At 46.0% G+C, this 22,045-nt stretch overlaps 1 pseudogene; it reads left to right on the top strand.

The window, feature by feature from the left end:
- The first annotated feature begins 3,063 nt into the window (after positions 1-3,063).
- LOC126089539 (5S ribosomal RNA) lies at positions 3,064-3,181 on the top strand (annotated as a pseudogene).
- The last annotated feature ends 18,864 nt before the right edge of the window (positions 3,182-22,045 follow it).

Below are 22,045 nucleotides of genomic sequence, written 5' to 3'. Positions count from 1 at the left end.
GTCAGTCATATCACGGTAACAAAACTAGAATAACAGAAGCTCCAACCAATTTCTTTCCGTCCTCCGTTTCCAAATTTAACAAACAATGTTATCTATTTCATTTCAGATTAATGCAATGTTCAAGGAACCGTAAATAATTAAAGTGACAGTAACGAAAATTTTAAGCATGAAAGTTTGAACACAAGCCACTGCTTGAGGTACTGCAGGTGCTGCGCCTGTGATGGTTTTATGAATTATTTCATTTTTGTTATACAAGGTGATTAATGAAACTGCCATATATTCCGGTTCGAGATTGGCAAAACTAACACAAAAGTTCCTATAATGATGTTTCAGGCAAACTTTTCATCTCATTACTTTCTGCCGCGCGGGATTATCCAAGCGGTTTAAGGCGCTGCAGTCATGGACTGTGCGACTGGTCCCGGCAAAGTTTCGAGTCCTCCCTCGGGCATGGGTGTCCTTAGGATAATTTAGGTTAAGTGGTGTGTAAGCTTAGGGACTGATGACCTTAGCAGTTAAGTCCCATAAGATTTCACACACATTTTTGAACCTTAGCCGGCCGGAGTGGCCGAGCGGTTAAAGGCGCTACAGCCTGGAACCGCACGACCGCTACGGTCGCAGGTTCGAATCCTGCCTCGGGCATGGATGTGTGTGATGTCCTTAGGTTAGTTAGGTTTTAGTAGTTCTAAGTTCTAGGGGACTTATGACCACAGCAGTTGAGTCCCATAGTGCTCAGAGCCATTTGAACCATTTTTGAACATTACTTTCTGCCTGTGACATAGTAACAGACACTATAGATAGCGCTGAACTTGGTTACTACAAATCCTCAATCATCCTTGAGCTCTTCATCGCAATGAATCACGTACCCTTTCAAATACACTTGGCTCCAATCACATAAATTGGTCGCACGTGCCGGTGCGGGGTGTTTCTGTTAAATGGGCACAAACTGCAGGAAATCAACCCTGAGAGGACAAGCAGAAAAAAATATCGTATGGACTTCTGGCAAGAAATGCGTTCCAAGGGAGGTACACCCACTTAAAGGAGGAGATAAAACGTCATCGACAGTGTAGCTTTCAGTGGTTGTAAGAACACTCGAGAACAAACTAGGTAAATGAGAATATTCTGTTTGTACTAGTCTTTCAGCTACTGAACACGGCAGTAAGTTGGCGTACCGTCGTATGGTGGCTACATTACCCTTCGTACTACCAGAGACAAGCCTTCCAGCAGGGGACGGAGGCTCACCCACGGGAAGTGCAGATACGGCTCGCAAGTGAGGCGTTGTGGAAGAATGGTCTCATGCGGTGGTCGCCAATAGTTATTGACCTTTTAGTCAGGCTGAACCGGTGCTGATGCTTCGCAGCCAGCGTACCATGACAATTCTCCATAGCCCACTGGTGGGTGTTGTGAAGGTTGACGATACCATCCACCCCCAAGGTAACCTCATCTGTAAATATGACAGGTAACAGATATCCCAGCACCGCGGTGGCCTTTGTGATGAACAGAGACAAAACTGTCGCTGCGGAGGTCATAGATAGTAAGGCCAGCACCTCTTGTAAGTGATCAGACAGTGGCAATTGTGGACAATCTTTCACACGGCAGTTTGGCTTATCCCTTGCTAGCTATGGGGTGTGAGATTTTAATGTGTCGCAGAGAACCTCGATCACCAATTAATTCCAAGCAGTCACCCAGCCACAGTTATGTGCCCCCCTTTTAACTGTGTCTGTACTTACGTTTTATCCTTCATTTTATCAAGTTATTCTCCTGTGTATTGTCTGAATTTATGGTTGCTCTTTTATAGCTCTCACAATGCCAGGGTTGTGTTTTCAATACTTGTATGAGGGTACGACTTACGTTTAACATGTTATTTGTAATACATTTTCACCGCCCTTTGTATTTATTTTACTCGAGAGCGCTGATGACCTCGCCGCTCAGCGCCCTAAACCACTAACCTTCATCGTCACCCACGCTGGTATGCCACCTACCTGGTGCTCAAATCGGGATTAACGACAAAGATATTTTACTTCCACGATCAAGAGTGAGTATCTCCTTTGCGACGCATTTCAGCCAATAAGTCCATATGAAATATTTTATTCCCTATTCTCTCAGGGATGGTTTCCCTGCAGGTTGTCCCCATATTACAAAATCACCCTTTATCAATATGGTTTCTATGTTCTGATGTCCTTCCGGTATATCCAGGCAAAAAAACTGTAATATTGGGCCTCGTCTTGAACGCAGTTGTACAGAGGAGATGGTCTGATATTGACGTGGTGGAGCTGTTGTTTGAACGAGCGTGAGTAAACATCGTACAGGATACAATGGATAAAGTCTCCCGACGACACTGGTTTGTAGTCTTTTTTATGATCCTGAATTGGCATTCTTCGCAAACGCGTCACTATTACGTTGTCCCGTATGTTGATATACGTTTCTATCCGCCCAATTGGGATGTATGTCCCCATCTAGCCGGGCAACATGCGTTGAAATTTTTTTCAGGCAACTGACAGCAGCATCGATACACTTGAAGGAATGCGTGATAACCACAGTTCTGTCTCACAATACATTTAGTCAGTTCCACAAGTAGGTGTATGCCATAATTTTAAATGTAAAGTTTGCAGTGACATCTCTGTTAGTGGTCTCGAATCTGTAGTTGATGCGCTTTTGCACGATGTATAGATAAACAGTGTGAGAGTTAATGTCTTGTTTTGTCGATGGAGTTTTGGCTATTTGCAATTACTTACAGCCAATTTAAACTCTGAAAAAATGTGCAGCAATTATCAAAAACTTGGTTCGAACGAGGAACTAGGTGCTTCAAGAGGATAATGATCCGAAACATCGCAGCCGTCTCGGTACAGCGTGGAAACGAGGCAGTGAGGGCGTCCACGATGGTTTGGTTGAAGTTTAAAGGAAAGCCAATATTTACTTTGAAGCAGCTATCATATAAAATCGGACGATATGGCGATCGTTACCGAGAGAATATGCAGAAAATCTCGTGAAAAGCATGCCAAAAAGTTGCCAAGCTATAACCGATAATGGCGGTGATTGGATTAACGAGTAGGCACTTGTGCAATTGCCAACGGCCTTGCCGCAGTGGTAACACCGGTTCCCGTCAGATCACCGAAGTTAAGCGCTCTCGGACTGGGATAGCACTTGGATGGGTGACCATCCGGTCTGCCGAGCGCTGTTGGCAAGCGGGGTGCACTCAGCCCTTGTGAGGCAAACTGAGGAGCTACTTGATTGAGAAGTAGCGGCTCCGGTCTCGTAAACTGACATACGGCCGGGAGAGCGGTATTCAAATGGTTCAAATGGCTCTGAGCACTATGGGACTTAACATCTATGGTCATCAGTCCCCTAGAACTTAGAACTACTTAAACCTAACTAACCTAAGGACAACACAGGACACCCAGCCATCACGAGGCAGAGAAAATCCCTGACCCCGCCGGGAATCGAACCCGGGAACCCGGGCGTGGGAAGCGAGAACGCTACCGCACGACCACGAGATGCGGGCGGAGAGCGGTGTGCTGACCACATGCCCCTCCCTATCCACGTCCAGTGACGCCTGTGGGCTGAGGATGACACGGCGGCCGGTCGGTACCCTTGGGCCTTTATGGCCTGTTCGGGAGGAGTTTAGTTTATTTTTACTTGTGCAATTAGTAATAACATATGAAACTTCCTGGCAGATTAAAACTGTGTGCCCGACCGAGACTCGAACTCGGGACCTTTGCCTTTCGCGGGCAAGTGCTCTACCAACTGAGCTACCGAAGCACGACTCACGTCCGGTACTCACAGCTTTACTTCTGCCAGTATCTCGTCTCCTACCTTTGGTAGCTCAGTTGGTAGAGCACTTGCCCGCGAAAGGCAAAGGTCCCGAGTTCGAGTCTCGGTCGGGCACACAGTTTTAATCTGCCAGGAAGTTTCATATCAGCGCACACTCCGCTGCAGAGTGAAAATTTCATTTTGAAGTAATAACATATATTTTCATGAAAACATATGTTTATAATAGCGTCTTTTATTTCACACAGATAATGGTGTACACTTTCTTGTGGAATTGACTGTATTTACTAGCGGTTTTGACCGTGTACCATCTTCAAGTCAGTAATGAAACATAATTTCCTGGTTAAATAGAATTTGTATGCCTTGTGAACATGTCACAATAGATGTTTTTCCACTGTGAAGATGGTCCATGATCGAAACCGGTAGTGAAGAAATGTACTGTAAGACAACATAGTGTGTACCATGCATTTCTCCAAGCAACACGTTTTGGTTACTGTCAATTAGGCCGTGACGCTATAGTTTCTATGGAGCGTTGAAGCGTAACTTCCTCTGCGTCGTGGTGCTCTAAGCCATAAGAATGCCCACAGAGTGTGAGCCAACGGAAGCTGGGCTTCCGTCACGCCCCGGAGGGCTGCTGGCGTCTCGCCCTCTCCACGCCGGCCAGGGCGATGGCTGGGGGGGGGGGGAGGTGAGGGTGAGGGATGGTGTGCGGTGGGGTGGGGTGGGGTGCCATGAAGTTTTAGAGGCGCTGCCAGGCATCGACCGTGGGTGGGTCGGCGCTGATGGAGCTAGCCGCGGCCGCTTATCGCCGTGGGTGTGTGTGTGTGTGGGAAGGTGGTGGTGGGGGAGGGGTTAGAGGCCAGCTGCCTTCTTCCTATGTCCGTTACAACCCCTTCTCTACGGCGTTAAGGCTGTGTCCGAGGATCAGATAAACGACGTACCTGCAGTTCGTTCCAGTAATAAATATCCCGCTTCGATGCTAAAAAAATGAGTTTTTTTTCGGGATATTACAATAATGTTCGGCTATTTACGAGGTGTAGTCATAAAGCTTTAATTAGCACCTCAGAAAAATACGTAATTAATATTTTTGTTAGAAAGTACATTCTGCAGTCCTCGTATCGTACACACAAAATAATGAGGTTGCAAGAACTATGTGAAGTGACACTTCTGCGGAGCCAGCAGCTCTTTCTGGGGTGAGCAGCTTTTCGCAGGTTTGTGGGTTGAGGAAGTAAGAAACCTGGTTGTGGTGACAGACTGATCTGAAGCTTAGCTTGAGGTGTCAGTTAAACTGAAATTTGACAATTTGGTTGTGACATGGCGAAGCCAACGAATGTGACAGCAGATAACTTCCTGAAATGTCGTGACCCCTCAGAAACTTCAACACATTCTTTTGTGATGGCTCCCAAACCCAAGGTCCTCGGCGGTTCTTTTGGGGCAGCCACCACAAATTGTATAAAGCGTGGGTAGTGACCAGGATGTAGCTATTTCCGTTGGCCGAAAAATAATTAATGACAAGAATTGCGCCAGCTAGAATGAAGAGATAACTTATCTCTATTTGTGACGAAACGTGCACCAGCAATACAAGTCCAAGTAATATCCAAGAGTAGTCCGTGTACTGAGCCTAGTCGAATACAATAGCAAATATCACACTGCAATGGCTCCGCTACAAACTCCACGAAAGGTTAGCAATAGACAATCGACAATAGACTGTCCATCTCGGGGCCAGCGCTGCTCCTTATATGCAAAAGGCAGAGGGCGCTCCGGACCCGTGCTCAGCCATGGCGCGACCTCTTCCGTCGGCCGTAACGCCCTGAGACGCCGACGGCCGCGACAGGAACTGTGGCCAGCGATGTCACGGTCAGGGCGCGCGTGCGCAAGTTGGTTTGTTGGTTGGGTCCGTGGAAACAACACATTCTGTCACTCTGTAAGACCGGCACGAACTTCGAAACGACTTGGACCCTGTCTGAGCAGACGATTCAGTAAGGGAGGGGACAACCCTAGAAGTAGAGGCTCCGTCGTCAGCGGCCACCGTGCGTTGGGGAAGGTGCGGTCCCACAGTTGAATTTTTTTTCTTTTTTTTTTTTTAATTTGAGGTAAGGTCTTATGGGACCAAACTGCTGAGGTCATCAATTCCTGAGCTTACGCGCTACTTAATCTAACTTAAACTAACTTACGCTAAGGACAACCCACACACCCATGCCCGAGGGAGGACTCGAACCTCCGACGGGGGGGAACCGCGCGGACCGTGTCAAGGCGCCCCAGACCACGCGGCTACCCCGCGCGGCGGCAGTTGAAGTCTCCACACGAACGCATATCTCAAAGAACTTCCAAGCTACAGCTAGTGACTGCAAAACGGTCGATTTAACTGGTTATGTCATTACCACCTAAAATTGTGGACAAAATGTCAGGATAAATAGTTTTTGACTAGCGTGCTGAAAAAATTCATTGCATAAATGATGGACCGATCAAAGCAACAAGGAAATCTCACATAACAAAAAATAGGCGAAAATGTAGTGTATCATAGCGCATAAGTGACACTGTCAGTGTAAAATAAACAATATATGGAGTATTAATTACAGGCGGCCGGATTGGCCGAGCGGTTCTAGGCGCTACGGTCGCAGGTCGCAGGTCCGAATCCTGCCTCGGGCATGGGTGTGTGTGATGTCCATAGGTTAGTTAGGTTTAAGTAGTTCTAAGTGCTAGGGGACTGATGATCTTAGAAGTTGAGTCCCATAGTGCTCAGAGCCATTTTATTAATTACTGACCTACCGTTTCCTGCTCTCATCAGAATATAGTGGCTGAAACCACTATCGCTAACATGAAGAGCAATAGCAAGTAATTCGTCCGTTAAGTTACAATGCTCACTATATTTATTTCCGACGCATTCCACATGGTTGCAAACTATCATATATCCTAGCTCAGTAATGGACTAAAACTTTTCTTTAGATGGCTTCCAGACATCCTCGAGCTTCAAAGTGGCACTGTTGACAGTCACCAGGTTCTCTTCTTGTGTTTAAGATATTTGCAATTCGTTTAGCTATGAGTGATTTTGTGGCAACCAATGAATACGGTATGATGTCCATAGTGCGGCAGAACTTCGTCTATAATAAATACTTTTTCAGGCTTGTTGTCTTTTAGTATACGGCGTGTAACTCAGTTTCCATGCTTTCCTGGTCGAATTGGGTATCACGAGAATTTAACCAATTTGCCATTTCAGAGTTCTTGCTGTTCACTGCTGGTGGTTTTGGTTCTAGTACGTTGTGATACTTCACACTGTACCTCAGCGATCGGTTAGAGCAGCCCAAACAAAATTGCGCAGGCCATTGATAAAGAAGAGTATGCTGCGATTATTTGTTTTCGGCAGCAGCGGTAGTGTTGCACCTGTGTCAGGGCAATCCGAATGACCTCTTTAGTCGTGAAACAACAGAAGTAGGTACGTCGCGGCCACACAAGACATTCTGTATCCCAGGCGGACAACACTGGCAACACCTCGGCCCCATCTACCTGCAACAGACTGCTCCATCAGCAGTACTGCCGGGCCGTACGGCAATATTCGTCCGTATTGCAACCACACTGCAGCAAGGTTGACGTCATCAACACTACTGCGGCCACGTATTGCCAAGAAATTGCAAATGCACGTTTAGAGTAATCTAAATCTGGATGGCCGGAAGAGGATTTGAACCGACGACCTCCAGAATACGAATACACTGTGATACAACTGCGCCACCTGGCTCGCTAACACGCAGTGCATGGTAAGTGTGTCAGCTAGGCTCCAGGCACTGGCTAAATGGCTGCACTAAGTTGGCTGGAACATCTGCATTGCCCTTCGTCACAGCGGATCCGCAAAGTGCGTGTATTCTCACAACAGAGTCACTTGCAGAAAATGCCCTTCCTTCTTCGTGTGTAGGGTTGCTCTTGGGGGACGAAAATAAAAAGAACTGTTACGTTTTTTTAATGTCGAAAAAGTGAATATTTTGGTGGGCCACTTGGCAACAGAATCTGGGATTTATTACGCTATTATAATAACATACGTTGACCATTATATACCTGAATAAGAGCAGCATATTGATATATATATTTGAGATCGTTCGGAAGAAACATTATCATTTCTGTGCATTTTTATAGTCGCGATGTAGTCATACCCGGATCAACACTAAGGGACCAGAAGATTTATAGACTTTTAAAAAAATGCAACACTACACAAAAAAAGTTGGTTCAGAAATAATAGGAAAACGATAATGTTCCTTCTGCCTCATGCTGCGTTCGGCCCATCAGCGTGATCGTAATTTCTGATGATGAAGTAACACAAACAATAATTATCATTCAGTTAATTAAGGAGATGGAATCATCAAGGTTAATTTACGAAAATAAGCACACTTATCTTTAACACACGTTTTTTAATGCTACGTACCTTTTCATATTAAATTACAATAGATGACCATTGTGGTTAGATACTTTATACATAACAGGCAAAATGTCCTCTTGACGCTGTCTGTTCGATATCAGTTACAAGAAACTACATGTTTCCTGATTGGAAAAAATAACAATTAGCATATTCACTCAATACTTTCACATAGAATATAAAATACAGTTGCGGAACGCAGCAAGTCCGCGTCCGCCTCTCATGGAATACAAACAGTAAAAGGTGAGGCCCCAAAAGCCTCATTTGTCTTGAAACAACAGAATTCTTTTTTTTTTTTTTTTACACCATTAATCGATACATGTACATAGAGATTTACTGGCATCGCGCAAGAACGGCAAAGATAAAGAATAATAGATTCTGTCACTGCTATGCGATGGTTCATTTCTTTTACTTTACAATTGTTCGATAACTTTAGGCCATCAGGCGTTTACTATTGAGCGTATATTAATGTTTGTGAGGCGAAAATTACTAATATTACACGTGCCAGTCTCGGATGCAGGGAGTGGAAAAGGAACCTGATAATAAGATCAGAACCTGTCCTGGTACACATCACCTGACTACCACTTTCTCACCTTTGCGAGTGGAACCCGAAGAAGCTGATGCCGTATTGTACGGCCTTAGAAACATCTAACTCGATCCTACCTACACGCTTGCATTAATCAATCTGAACATTGATTAATCAGAGCTTCCAGGTGAACAGCGAAAGCTCGTACCACAGTAATGAAAAAGAGATTGCCAAATCTGACTCTTCAGTTTAAATATAATCTGCATTTCAGATTCACAAAGAAACAGGAAAACTAATAGTAAGCACTGAAATTGGGAGGAAAGAGTGCACTACTGTTCAATAACGGATTTTACGTGTACTCAGCAGCAGTTAAAAAAACCTTACAGCATTATATCAAGGAAACCAGTACAAGATTCAGACTAACGAGAGAGAGAAATGCTAGCAGTGAACAACAACAACGGAGGGTGGTGACATGTTATCTAGCCTATACGCAGTAGCATCTCGCCATGTTTTGCAGAAGGCCGCCGGCGGTTGTCGCCCATTCGCGTGATTCACGTAGATCATTTACACTGAGGTGCAAAAGCCATGGGATACCTTCTGATACCGTGTCGGACCTCGTTTTGTCCTTTGTAGTGCGGCAACTAGACGTGGCATGGACTCAAGTCGTTGGAAGTCCCCTGCAGAAATACTGAGCCAGGCTGCCTCTAAAGCCGTCCATAAATGCGGAAGAGATCCCGGTGCAGGATTTTGTGCACGAACTGACCTCTCGATTATGTCCCATAAATGTTCGACAGGATACGCGTTGAGCTATCTAGGTGGCCAGATCAATCGCTCAAGCCGTCCTCAATGATCTTCAAACCAATCGCGAACAATTGTGGCCCAGTTACAATTCCATCGTTGCTTGGGAACATGAGGCCCATGAATGTCTGCAAATGGTCTTCAGCTTGTCGAACATAACTATTTCAAGTCAACGATAGGTTCAGTTGGGCCAGAGGACCCAGTACATTCAATGTAAATACAGCCAAACCATTAGGGAGTCGCCATCAGATTGCACAGTGCCTTGTTGACCATGGCATCTGCCCCACACTTGAACCCTGACATCAGCTCTTACCAACTGAAGTCGCGACTCATCTGACCAGACCATAGTTTTCCAATCATCTAGAGTTCAGCGATATATTCACGAGCTCAGAAGAGGCACTGGGAGGTGATGTGCTGTTAGAAATGGCTCTGTCGTCTGCTGTCACAGCCCATTGACAAATTTCGACGCACTGTCCTAACGGATTAGTTTGTCGTACGTCCCACGTTGATTTCTGCGGTTATTTCACGCCGAGTTGCTTGTCTGTTACTGCTTGCAAGTCTACATAAACGCCGCTGCTCTGGGCCGTTAAGTGAAGGCCGTTGGCCACTGCATTGTCCGTGGTGAGAGGTTATGCCTGAAATTTGGTATCCTCGACGCACCCTTAAAGTGTGGATACCGGAATATTGAATTCCCTATCGATTTCTGAAGTGGAATGTCCCCCAACTACCATTCTGCGTTCAGAGTCTGTTAATTCTCATCTTACGGGCACTGTCACGTCAGAAGCAGTTTCACAAGAATCTTCCGAATACAAATGACATCTCTGCCAATTCACTGCCCTTTTATACCTTGTGTTTGTGCCGGCCGCGGTGGCCGAACGGCTCTAGGCGCTTCAGTCCGGAATCGCGCAACTGCTACGGTCGCAGGTTCGAATCCTGCCTCGGGCATGGATGTGTGTGATGTCCTTACGGTAGTTAGGTCGAAGTAGTTCTACGTTCTAGGGGACTGATGACCTCAAATGTTAAGTCCCTTGGTGCTCAGAGCCATTTGAATCTTGTGTATGCGATAATTCCGCCATCTGTAACATATGTGCATGTCGCTATCCCGCTACTTTTGTCACCTCATGTAAGTCTCGCGAATGGCAAACGTCATTCTTGAATTTCAAAGGTTCTTCCAACTCGTCATAAGAGCGTGAGGACTTAGAACCAGAGTTTAGAAGGAATACTCTGGATATTTTAGGTTGCCATTACTTGGATCTGATTGGTCCTAAGCATCAAATATCTCAGGATAGTATCCCTACGCAGCTGGCATCCTTGTTCATGCCGTCCTAATGGTCACCACCATCATGGTAACGACCAATATTTATAGTTTGCAAGGCGGTTCATTAAAATTAACCTGGCCCAAAGCTACTCCTGTACAGAGAGAATGTAATTTCCATTGCACTCTCCTTTTGAGGATAAACAGAAAATCGCAAGAAAGTGTTTATTGAATTTTAATTTTTGAGTTAATTCTCTAACAAAATAAATGTAGTATCGCAAGCAGGTATGAGATATAGAATGTAGCACCGCTATGAAGCTACAGTCATAAAACAACATTCAATCAGCGATGACCACACGTAAGAGTGTACATTCAAACTACCTTGCCACTGCTAATAACTGTTAAATTAGCTGAAGGTAATGGTTTCAGCTGAACAATCAAAGCTAAGCAAAATTTAATTCATATCCATGGCGGGATATGGTAGATGTCAATTTTCTGTTATGTTTCCTGAGTAAACCTTGGCTATTAAATCAACTACGCTAAAATTACCGTAATGACATTAATTTATTAACATAATAAGCGGTACGGCAGAAATGGCCCTGCAGTAAGATAATCAACATGCGATGCTGTAAGGTGTAATAATGCTATTAATAACGGAATTTGAAGACCAAATGTTTTAATTTTTGCTAATGTACAGTGAGTATTAATGAACTTTAACAAGTACGGTATGGTCAGTGAGTGTAAAATAAGACAATGGCAAAAAAGAAGACGGGTATACAATTTTAAACTCTTTTTTCCTAGTAACACTGTATGTACATTCTGCAGCGGAGTGTGCACGGATTTTAAACTTCCAGGCGCATTAAAGCCGTGTGCTGGACAAGGACTCGAACCTTTGATCTTTGCCTTTCGTGGGCAAATGTTCTACCGACTGAGCTATCCAAGCGGGAATCACGATTTGATCTTAGTTTTACTTTCTTCAATACCACATCTTCCAAATTCCAAAAGTCGCTGAAGTTCTCCTGCATACATTACGGGACCAGCACGTGCCTGCGAAAAACGAAGGTCCCAGGTTGAGGTTCCAGATCACACGTTTTTTTCAGTCGCGTTTCTTGCAAAAAATGCTCGAACTACGTGCCTCCAAAACCGCTACAAAGTTCATATCGTCGAAGAAGTAATTGTCACTCCCTCACTCCCTGTCGAAAATACGTAGGGGCATGGTAAGAATGTAAACCGGATTCCGTTTTTCTTTCTTTTTTCTTTTTTTCGTTGCATCTGCTGGGGACGGACGTCGTACGACATCCGTTTAAGTTCGTTGCTGATCGATTAACTCAGTTTTTCTCAGGTTTTTTTTATTCCAGAGGGCAGCTAACCCTCTGACCGAACACGCGAGTGCTCTACCATCTGAGCTACCCAAGCACGACTCACGCCCCGTCCTCACAGCTTTACTTCTGCCAGGTTCGCAGGAGAGCTTCTCTAAAGTTTGGAAGGTAGGAGACGAGGTACTCTATGCTATACAAAGTTTCATTAGAGCAACAACTTCCAGTGTGTAACTTCTCTTTACTTTCTGACATAGGTTGGTAGTCGTGCTAAGAATACCGGTCATAGGGGAAACATTCTAGTCGTTGGCCTATGCAAGAAGAATTGCGACAGATTACGTTATTTTCAATAAATGAAGTCGACGATTGCAGACGATGCGTCTACTAACTCAATAAGAAAGTCCGAAGACCTTCAGAAAGCAAAAGATAAAAAAAAGTAGATGAACCTAGACACGAACCTGCCGCCTTTCTGTTTACAGTTTACAACCCTTACGCTAGAACTTTGTAAATACACAGGCGTTCAAGATTAAAGCAACGAAGCGTTATTTCCCCATCCTGTATCTAATTCACAATGTAACCACACAAGCAGTTAATAGATTTCCGTACAATCGTGTTCTCCACGGAAAATGGGGTTCCGGTCAACGGACAACCACATGAACGATGACGCCAGGGCACCTATCAAACGGGATAGTATTTGTCAGGTAGTCCCACATCCACAATCGCTGACGGTGTAGTATGGTACACACAAGACGCCTACCAGATTCACTGCTGTAAAGGGCCACAAGAATGAAAGCAGGACAGTCACAAACTGATAAGGCCTGATGGCTTAATGTGAATTGTTCTGTTGTTTCTCGGATGTGGCAACAATTTATAGACACCGGAATAGTACCCCAAAGACCACGGCAGGGCCGACCACGTTTGATATCAGAAAGAGAGGACCGTTATTTTGATGTAAGGGCACGACAGTACCGCCTTAGTACTGCACGGGACCTGGCATCTGATCTCGCAGCATCCACTGGACATGTTGTGTCGAGACAAACGATGCCCAGAAGGCTTCGGCAGAGCGGCCTTTATTATCGGAGACCTGCTGACGTGTACCTCTGATGCGTCTGAAGAGAAGGGAACGTGTAGTGTGAAGTCTTCCACATGCCACCTGGGCGGTCAAACAGTGGGACAATACTCTTTTCACAGATGATTCCCGATTTGATCTAGAGAGTGACTGTCGATGCATTCACATCTGGAGGTAACGTGGAACACGATTTCGGAACGCAGACATTACGGAAAGAGACCGATATCGAGGAGGATGCCTAATGTTGCGGGTAAGGATTATGTTGACCACATGAATATCTCCTCATGAAATTGTATGAATGAATCGGCGAGCTTAGCAGCTGTCAGGTATTGGGACCTCATGTGCGGTTGTTGCAAGATGGTGCCGGCCCAGACTTCGCAATAAATCAACCTTATAGAGCAAGAGCGGTTGATGTTTTCTAGGAAGCGGAAGGTATTGCTCGCATGGCGTGGCCTGCTCGCTCTCCCCATTTGAATCCCATAGAGCATGTTTGGGGTGCACTAGGGAGAAAGGTTGTATCTTGTCAGCATCCACCAAGCAATCACTCCAAGAATTGCGAGTAGCTCTCCAGGAAGAATGGGCGTTATTGCCTCAGCATGAGATTGGCGATACCGTTCAGAGCACGCCCCGTCGTTGTCAGGCCAGAAAAATGGTTCAAATGGCTCTGAGCACTATGGGACTTAACATCCGAGGTCATCAGTCCCCTAGAACTTAGAACTACTTGAACCTAGCTAACCTAAGGACATCACACACATCCATGCCCGAGGCAGGATTCAAACCTGCGACCGTAGTAGTCGCGCGGTTGCGGACTGAAGCACCTAGAACCGCTCGGCCACCGCGGCCGGCTCTCAGTCCAGTAAATCTGCCATAGGTGGTCACATCCCATACGGAGCACATTAACCAGTTCTTGGAATGTGTGTGCAAATCCGTTAAGTTGGAAACAACGAAGAACATTTTTGTCTACAGTCATGCATGCTGCAGTTGTATACGTTTGTATTCTTTTACTTTTTTTTACTTTATTATGTGCACAACCTGTGCCGGCGTAAGCTGGTGCCAGCACACCATGCGGCATAGAGTTTGCGCGAAGATCGACAGAGGCCAAAAAAACAGATTTGCAGGAATTTCGCCGCCAACGCCCTCTCGGCCGCCACTATTTAGACAGCTGCCACGAACTGGAGGGCCAGTTAGTTCGAGTCCGTCGCAGTAAGATCCAGTGTCATCAGTCGCAGCCCTGTGCGAATCGCAGTATCAGTTAGTTTCGCCGCTAACTCAGAGACAGGCACCACATAACAACCACAACTGTGAACATAGCGGACTTTGTACTTCACAGCAATGAGGCTAACGTGGACTATACAGAAGAGCTTGTACTACAACGAATACCTTAAGTAAACTTTCCATTCTTACGAATAAAGCACCCAGTTAATGTTTGCATTCAGTTTGTGTTATAGAAAGAAGAGACTGGCCACCAAACAACATCCTCCCCTTGCTTCCCATCGTACAACTCTACAGAGACAACGAGACGACATAAAACAACCATGCAGAATTTCCGTTTGTTGCTTTAAAAATGTTCAGATGCATGTGAAATCTTATGGGACTTAACTTCTAACAAGGGAACCTCCCCATCGCACCCCCTCAGATTTAGTTGTAAGTTGGCACAGGGATAGGCCTTGAAAAACTGAACACAGATCAATCGAGAAAACAGGAAGAAGTTGTGTGGAACTATGAAAAACTAACCAAAATATACAAACTGAGTAGTCCATGTGCAAGATAGGCAACATCAAGGACAATGTAAGCTGAGGAGCGCCGTGGTCCCGTGATTAGAGTGAGCAGCTGTGGAACGAGAGGTCTTTGGTTCGAGTCTTACCTCGATCGAAAATTTTACTTTCTTTATTTTCGCAAAATTACGATCTGTCTGTTCATTCACTGACGTCTCTGTTCACTGTAATAAGTTTAGTGTCTGTGTTTTGCGACCGCACCGCAAAACCGTGCGATTAGTAGACGAAAGGACGTGCCTCTCCAATAGGAACCGAAAACATTTGATCGCACGGTCATAGGTCAAACGATTCCTCCACAGGAAAACACGTCTGATGTATTGTATACGACACTGGTGACGGCATGTGCGTCACATGACAGGAATATGTTGTCGACCCATCTAACTTGCACACTTGGCGAATGGGTAAAAAGATTCTTCTACCTTGCCCGATTTAGGTTTTCTTGTGGATGTGATAATCACTCCCAAAAAAGTGATGAAAACATAAGAGTTTGTCACATAAACTGCAACAAATGAATGCAACAGTTTCACAGTCGCACAGTTTTTCCTATGCTCTTTCAAAACATATGTTTTTTTTACGTTTTCAAACGTTTCCGTGTGTAGACCGTCAAATCCTGCATATGTCCAAGCAAATCTGAACATGTCCTGGAATTTTGGAGAGCGAAGTTGATTATGTGTGAATGCCAGAACTTTGATAAGTGTCTGAAAATAAAAAATTAAACTTTTCACTCGAGAGAAGATTTGAACCTAGGACCTCTCGTTCCGCAACTGCTCACGCTAGCCCCGGGACCACGTCGCTCGTAAGGTTAGACACTTCTTGATGTTGCCTACCTTGCACATGGACTACTCAGTTTGTATTTTTTGTTTATTTTATTCATAGTTCCACACAACTTCTTCCTGTTTTCTCGATTGATCTGTGTTCAGTTTTTCAAGGCCTATCCCTGTGCCAACTTGCAACTAAATCTGAGGGGGGTGCGATGGGGAGGTTCCCTTGTAAGGTCAGCAGTCCCTAAGCTTACACACTACTTAACCTAAGTTATCCTAAGGAAAAACGCACACGCCCATGCCCGAGGGAGGACTCGAACTTCCGCCGGGACCAGCCGCACAGTCCATGACTGCAGCGCCTTAGACCGCTTTTTTTTCTGAAATCTCATTTTGTTCGCTTTTGTTTGTTGCATCTGCTCGGGGCGGACGTCGTAAGACATCAGTTTAAGCTCGTCGTTGATCGATTAACTCAGTTTTTTTTTTATTACAGAGGGCAGCTAACCCTCTAACCCGCTGAGCTACCGTGCCGTATCCCGCTCGGTTAATCCCGCGCGGCTTGTTGCTTTACTTGTGGGCACCAGTGTAGTGAAAGAGAATATATCATTGACGATGTTGATGACTAATGTCTCTGTTATGTATGTATCTGTTGTATTTATTAAACTTACGGGAACGCTACTAACTTACGCAGCAACCTAATACTCCTAGATTCTAAAATGGTCCAAATGGCTCTGAGCAGTATAAGACTTAAATTCTGAGGTCATTAGTCCCCTAGAACTTAGAATTACTTAAACCTAACTAACCTAAGGACATCACACACATCCATGCCTTAGGCAGGATTCGAACCTGCGACCGTAGTGGTCGCGCGGTTCCAGACTGTAGCACCTAGAACCGCTCGGCTGCCCCGGCCGGCTCCTAGATTCTATTTGAAACCTAAAGTGAGATGGAGAGTCAACTGAGTTCACGAATATCTATCTCAGACCTCTGTAAAGCATTGCGTTTTGCTCATCTACCAACTACTGTTCACTCTTCCTCGCAGTTTTCTCCTATCGCTAACAGAGTTAATACAGTTATTTTACACGCACCTTTTTCAAAAGAAACAGTGTGATTAGCGCGTGACGTGCATTCGAGAACTGCCGCCCTGCGGCCATTAAATCTCGACGAGGAGTCAGTGAGGGGTAGCAGGTCGTTTCAAGAACGTGCAGCAACTGCAACGGACAAACCGTCTGGTGCTCTTCGCGACGACAAACACGTCCCGCGTGCGGACGGCTTTTGGGTTTGTAGTCGCACGTTCGCGGCTTCTCGCACAGCCGTCCGCGGCGGCGCATCTGCGACAGAGACGTTTCCGGAACACTGGGGGCGGGGGCGTGGAGCGGCGGCGGCGTCGGCCGTGTTTAAATTATCGGCGCGCCGCCGCTGGAATTAAAGTCGTAACTCTGGCCGGGCTCAGTAAATACGCGTTAGGAGCGGGCGCCGGAACTCCATAACGCCGAACGGAACGGCGCGGGGGGCGTGGCGGGGCGGAGTGGCGCGTGGCCCAAGTTTTCCAATACCGGCCGGCCGGCAGGCGCGGCTCTTGTTTACAGACGCGCCTCGCCGCCGCAGCCCGAAGCCCAAGCCGAGGCCGGCCCGGCACTCGCCCCGGCTCCTTGGTATGCGCCGCGGGGGGCGCCGGCCAGCTCCAGAGCTGCACCACACGCGCCAGCCGCGCCACGGCCGGAATTTTACCGGCTGCCTCTGCCGCTCATCGCCCGCACAGATTGCGCCGATCCTCGGCCGGCTTTTTACTTTGCTCGCTGGCTGCGTCCACAGCAGAGGGTCGCCTCTCACTGCTTTAAGGGCCAGCCCTCGAGCGGCCCTTATCACCGAGATCGTACAAACTCCGGAGATTTCAGTGCAGGTAAGGAGTTCTGAACGTAGCAACAACGTACTGATTCACTCGGGCCTCGACAAAAGTACTTTTTGTATATTTTTTTCCCTTTTCTTCAGTCGGAGAAACGGAACCCTTATACTACAGGATAACTTTGTTGTCCATCACTCTGTCTCCTTGTTAAACCCCTTTTCATCAAGAAGCGGTTGGTTGGTTGGTTGATTTGGGGGAGGATTCCAAATACCGATGTTGTGTCTAGACAAGACAGTCTAGACACAGGGCGAGGAAGCCGAAAGGGCACGCGCTTAATTCACGCAGGCTTGCTTAGGTCTGAAACAGGATACGTAATGAATGCTATAAAGAAAAGTACGTAGCTGCTGGAATACTTAACTTTAATCCATCATTTCTATACAGCATTCTTGATGATACAAGTGAGACTCTCTCTAGAAATGGTTAATGGCGCCTTGCTAGGTCGTAGCCATGGACTTAGCTGAAGGTTATTCTAACTATCTCTCGGCAAATGAGAGAAAAGCTTCGTCAGTATAGTCGCTAGCAAAATCATCCGTACAACTGGGGCGAGTGCTAGTCCGTCTCTCTAGACCTGCCGTGTGGTGGCGCTCGGTCTGCGATCACTGACAGTGGCGACACGCGGGTCCGACATGTACTAATGGACCGCGGCCGATTTAAAGCTACCACCTAGCAAGTGTGGTGTCTGGCGATGACACCACAACCGAGATCATAGGTCCCATCGGATTAGGGAGAGATGGCGAAGGAAATCGGCCGTGCCCTTTCAAACGAACCACCCCGGCAAGTGCCTTAAGCGATTCAGTCGGACAAACGGAACCCTTATACTATAGGATAGCTTAGTTCTCCATCAGTCTGTCTCACTGTTAAAAACCCTTTCCCCCCAGAAGCGGTTGGTTGATTTGGGGGACGGTTTCAAATACCGAATCGTAGGTCCGTCGGATTAGGGAGCGATGAAGAATGAAATCGGTCGTGCCCTTTGAAACGAACCATCCCGGCAAGTGCCTTAAGCGATTCAGTCGCAGAAACTGAGCCCTTATACTATAGGATAACTTCGTTGTCCATCAGTCTGTCTCACTGTTAAAAACCCTTTTTATCAAGAAGCGGTTGGTTCGTTTGTTGATTTGGGGGCGGGTTCCAAACACCGAGATCATAGGTCCCATCGGATTAAGGAGGGATGGGGAAGCTAATCGGCCGTGCCCTTTCAAACGGACCATCCCGGCAAGTTCCTTAAGCGATTTAGGGAACTCACACAAAATCTAAATCGGAATGGCCGGACGCGAATCTGAACAGTCATCCTTTCGACCGCGAATTCAGTGCGCTAACAAGAAGGAGTAAACCTATCAAATTGAAATTTATGTCACTTACTAAGGTCCACGGATCCTTGGCAGTTTGCTACTGAACCACATAATCGTTATGTGTGAGTGGAATGGCGAACAACAAGTAACTCTGTACTAAGCCCGCACGGTTAGCCGTGCGGTCTAACGCACTGCTTTCCGGGCGGGAAGGCGTGCCGGTCCCCGGCACGAATCCGCCCGGCGGATTAGTGTCGAGGTCCGGTGTGCCGACCAGTGTGTGGATGGTTTTTAAGGTGGTTTTCCATCTGCCTCGGCGAATGCGGGCTGGTTCCCCTTAATCCGCCTAGTTACACTAGGTCAGCGATTGATGCGCGAACACTCTCTTCACGAACGCGTACACCGTAATTACTCTACCACGCAAACATAGGGGTTACTCGTCTGGTGTGAGATGTTCCCGGAGGGGGTCCACTGGGGGCCGAACCGCACAATAACCCTAGGTTCGGTGTGGGACGGCGGTGGGGTGAGTGGACTGCTGTAGCCTGTTGTGGGATTGTGAACCACTGAGGGCTACGGCGGGGACGAAGCGTCTCCGTCGTTTCTAGGGCCCCAGTTCCATATAACAATACAATACAATACAATACAACTCTGTACTACAGCAAACACTTAATTTTTAAGGTTTTGTTCCTCTGTCGGTAGAAACACAAACCTTATAGGATAACTTTTTTGTCCGTCTCTGTCTATCACGGTATTAAAAACTCCTTTTCTCTCGAACGTTTAGACGTATCAACTTGAAATTTTTCTCACAGACTAAGGTCTACGGTCCCTCGGTAGTGTAAAATAATGGAAGCTTCTAAGTCAATAAAATCCAAAGATATTGCCATTTATGTTGCATATTTTGACTCTTGCAAACTCACTCATCAAAACCTATAGCGTACTCTCGGTTCGTCTAGAATCACAAAATTTTACAGGAAGCAAGGTTTCAAAGTACAACCGATGGAAAAATTAGTTTACCCATACTGACAAGGGAACCTTCCCATCGCACCCCCCTCATATTTAGTTATAAGTTGGCACAGTCGATAGGTCTTGAAAAACTGAACACAGATCAATCGAGAAAACAGAAGTTGTGTGGAACTATGAAAAAAATAAGTAAAATATACAAACTGAGTAGTCCATGCGCAAGATAGGCAACATCAAGGACAATCCGAGCTCAGGACCGCCGTGGTCCCGTGGTTAACGTGAGCAGCTTGCGGAACGAGAGGTCCTTGGTTCAAGTCTTCCCTCGAGGTAAAAGTTTGCTTTCTTCATTTTCGCAAAGTTATTATTTGTCCGTTCGTTCATTGACGTCTCTGTTCACTGCAATAAGTCTGTGTTTTGCGACCGCACCGCAAAACCGTGCGATTAGTAGACGAAAGGACGTGTCTCTCCAATGGGAACCGATAACATTTGATCGCAAGGTCATAGGTCAACCAATTCCTCCACAGGAAAGCACGTCTGATATATTCTATACGACACTGGTAACGGTATGTGCGTCACATAATTGTCTGAAAATAAAAAATTAAACTTTTCACTCAAGGGGAGACTTGAACCAAGCACCTCTCGTTCCGCAGCTGCTCACGCTAACCAAGGGACCACGGCGCTCCTAAGCTTACAGTCTCCTGGATGTTGCCTATCTTGCGCATGGACAACTCAGTTTGTATATTTTACTTATTTTTTTCATAGTTCCACACAACTTCTTCCTGTTTTCTCGATCGATCTGTGTTCAGTTTTTCAAGGCCTATCCACTGTGCCAACTTATAACTAAATTTGAAGGGGGTGCGATGGGGAGGTTCCCTTGTGAATATGAAGGTGCGATCTGTATTTACTTTCTTAGGAGAAGAAAAACTTCTTAGCCAAGATCGACATAAAACACTGTATTGTGAAAGATCGGTTTCGGTAAACTATGTTACCGTCATCAGACGCTCGTATAGGTTGTTATAAAAATCTTGTGCCAGATGCACACAAAATCTTTCCATTAAACCTCCGGATGCACAAACTATGACACGAATGGTGTGTTGGCACATCAAAAGTAAAAGTTCAAAGTACTATGTACACAAATCGCCACAATATTGCATGCATATGATCACACATCATGCGTACTAGGGCGCCACAAGACCAATTCTCAGATGAACTGAAAATTCATCTCATCGCAAATGCAACTCCAGCATACGAACTGTGTTAGTAAAGTGATAAGACTTACAACACTGTGCATGAACCGACAGGTTGAATGAGCTCTTGACTTATAAAGAGTGTAACTAAACTACCTACACAGACTTTGAGGACCAAGACGGTTAAGTTTGGCATATGAAATCAAGTCCGGGGAAAGTACCGTTTTCCCGCTTAACGAAAAGTATCATAATACACGTTGTTCTCTGAGTCTTGCAGCTTGTCTTCCGGGTTCCCTCACAAGTAGGACTTGAAGTGACGACCATCCGCATCATCACAGATACTACAGGGTGATTCAAAAAGAATACCACAACTTTAGGAATTTAAAACTCTGCAACGACAAAAGGCAGAGCTAAGCACAATCTGTCGGCTATAAAGCTATAAAGCTTCATTTAGTTGTACATTTGTTCGCTTGAGGCGCTGTTGACTAGGCGTCAGCGTCAGTTGATGCTAAGATGGCGACCGCTCAACAGAAAGCTTTTTGTGTTATTGAGTATTCGAACGAAGTATGGTGTTAAACCTCCTGATAGGTGGTGTATTAAACGTTGGTGTGAACAGTTTACAGAGAATGGGTGTTTGTGCAAAGAGAAAAGTTCTGGACGGCCGAGAATGAGTGATGAAAATGTAGCACGCATCAAGCAAACATTTGTTCGCAGCCCAGGAAAATCGACTCGCAGAGCTAGCAGAGAGCTGCAAATTCCACAATCAACTGTATGGAGAGTCCTACGAAAAAGGTTAGTTATGAACTACCTGAACGTCAACTACCCGAGGCGATGGATCGGCCGCCAGGCAGCCCGTGACAGAGCATTTCATCACTGGCCTCCAAGAAGCCCTGATCTTACCCCCTGCGATTTTTTCTTATGGGGGTATGTTAAGGATATGGTGTTTCGGCCACCTCTCCCAGCCACCATTGATGATTTGAAACGAGAAATAACAGCATCTATCCAAACTGTTACGCCTGATATGCTACAGAGAATGTGGAACGAG

Source organism: Schistocerca cancellata, chromosome 6 (assembly GCF_023864275.1).
Source record: "Schistocerca cancellata isolate TAMUIC-IGC-003103 chromosome 6, iqSchCanc2.1, whole genome shotgun sequence".
Lineage (NCBI taxonomy): Eukaryota > Metazoa > Arthropoda > Insecta > Orthoptera > Acrididae > Schistocerca > Schistocerca cancellata.
The sequence above is the reverse complement of the archived record's forward strand: the minus strand, read 5'-3'. Positions and strand labels throughout refer to the sequence as shown.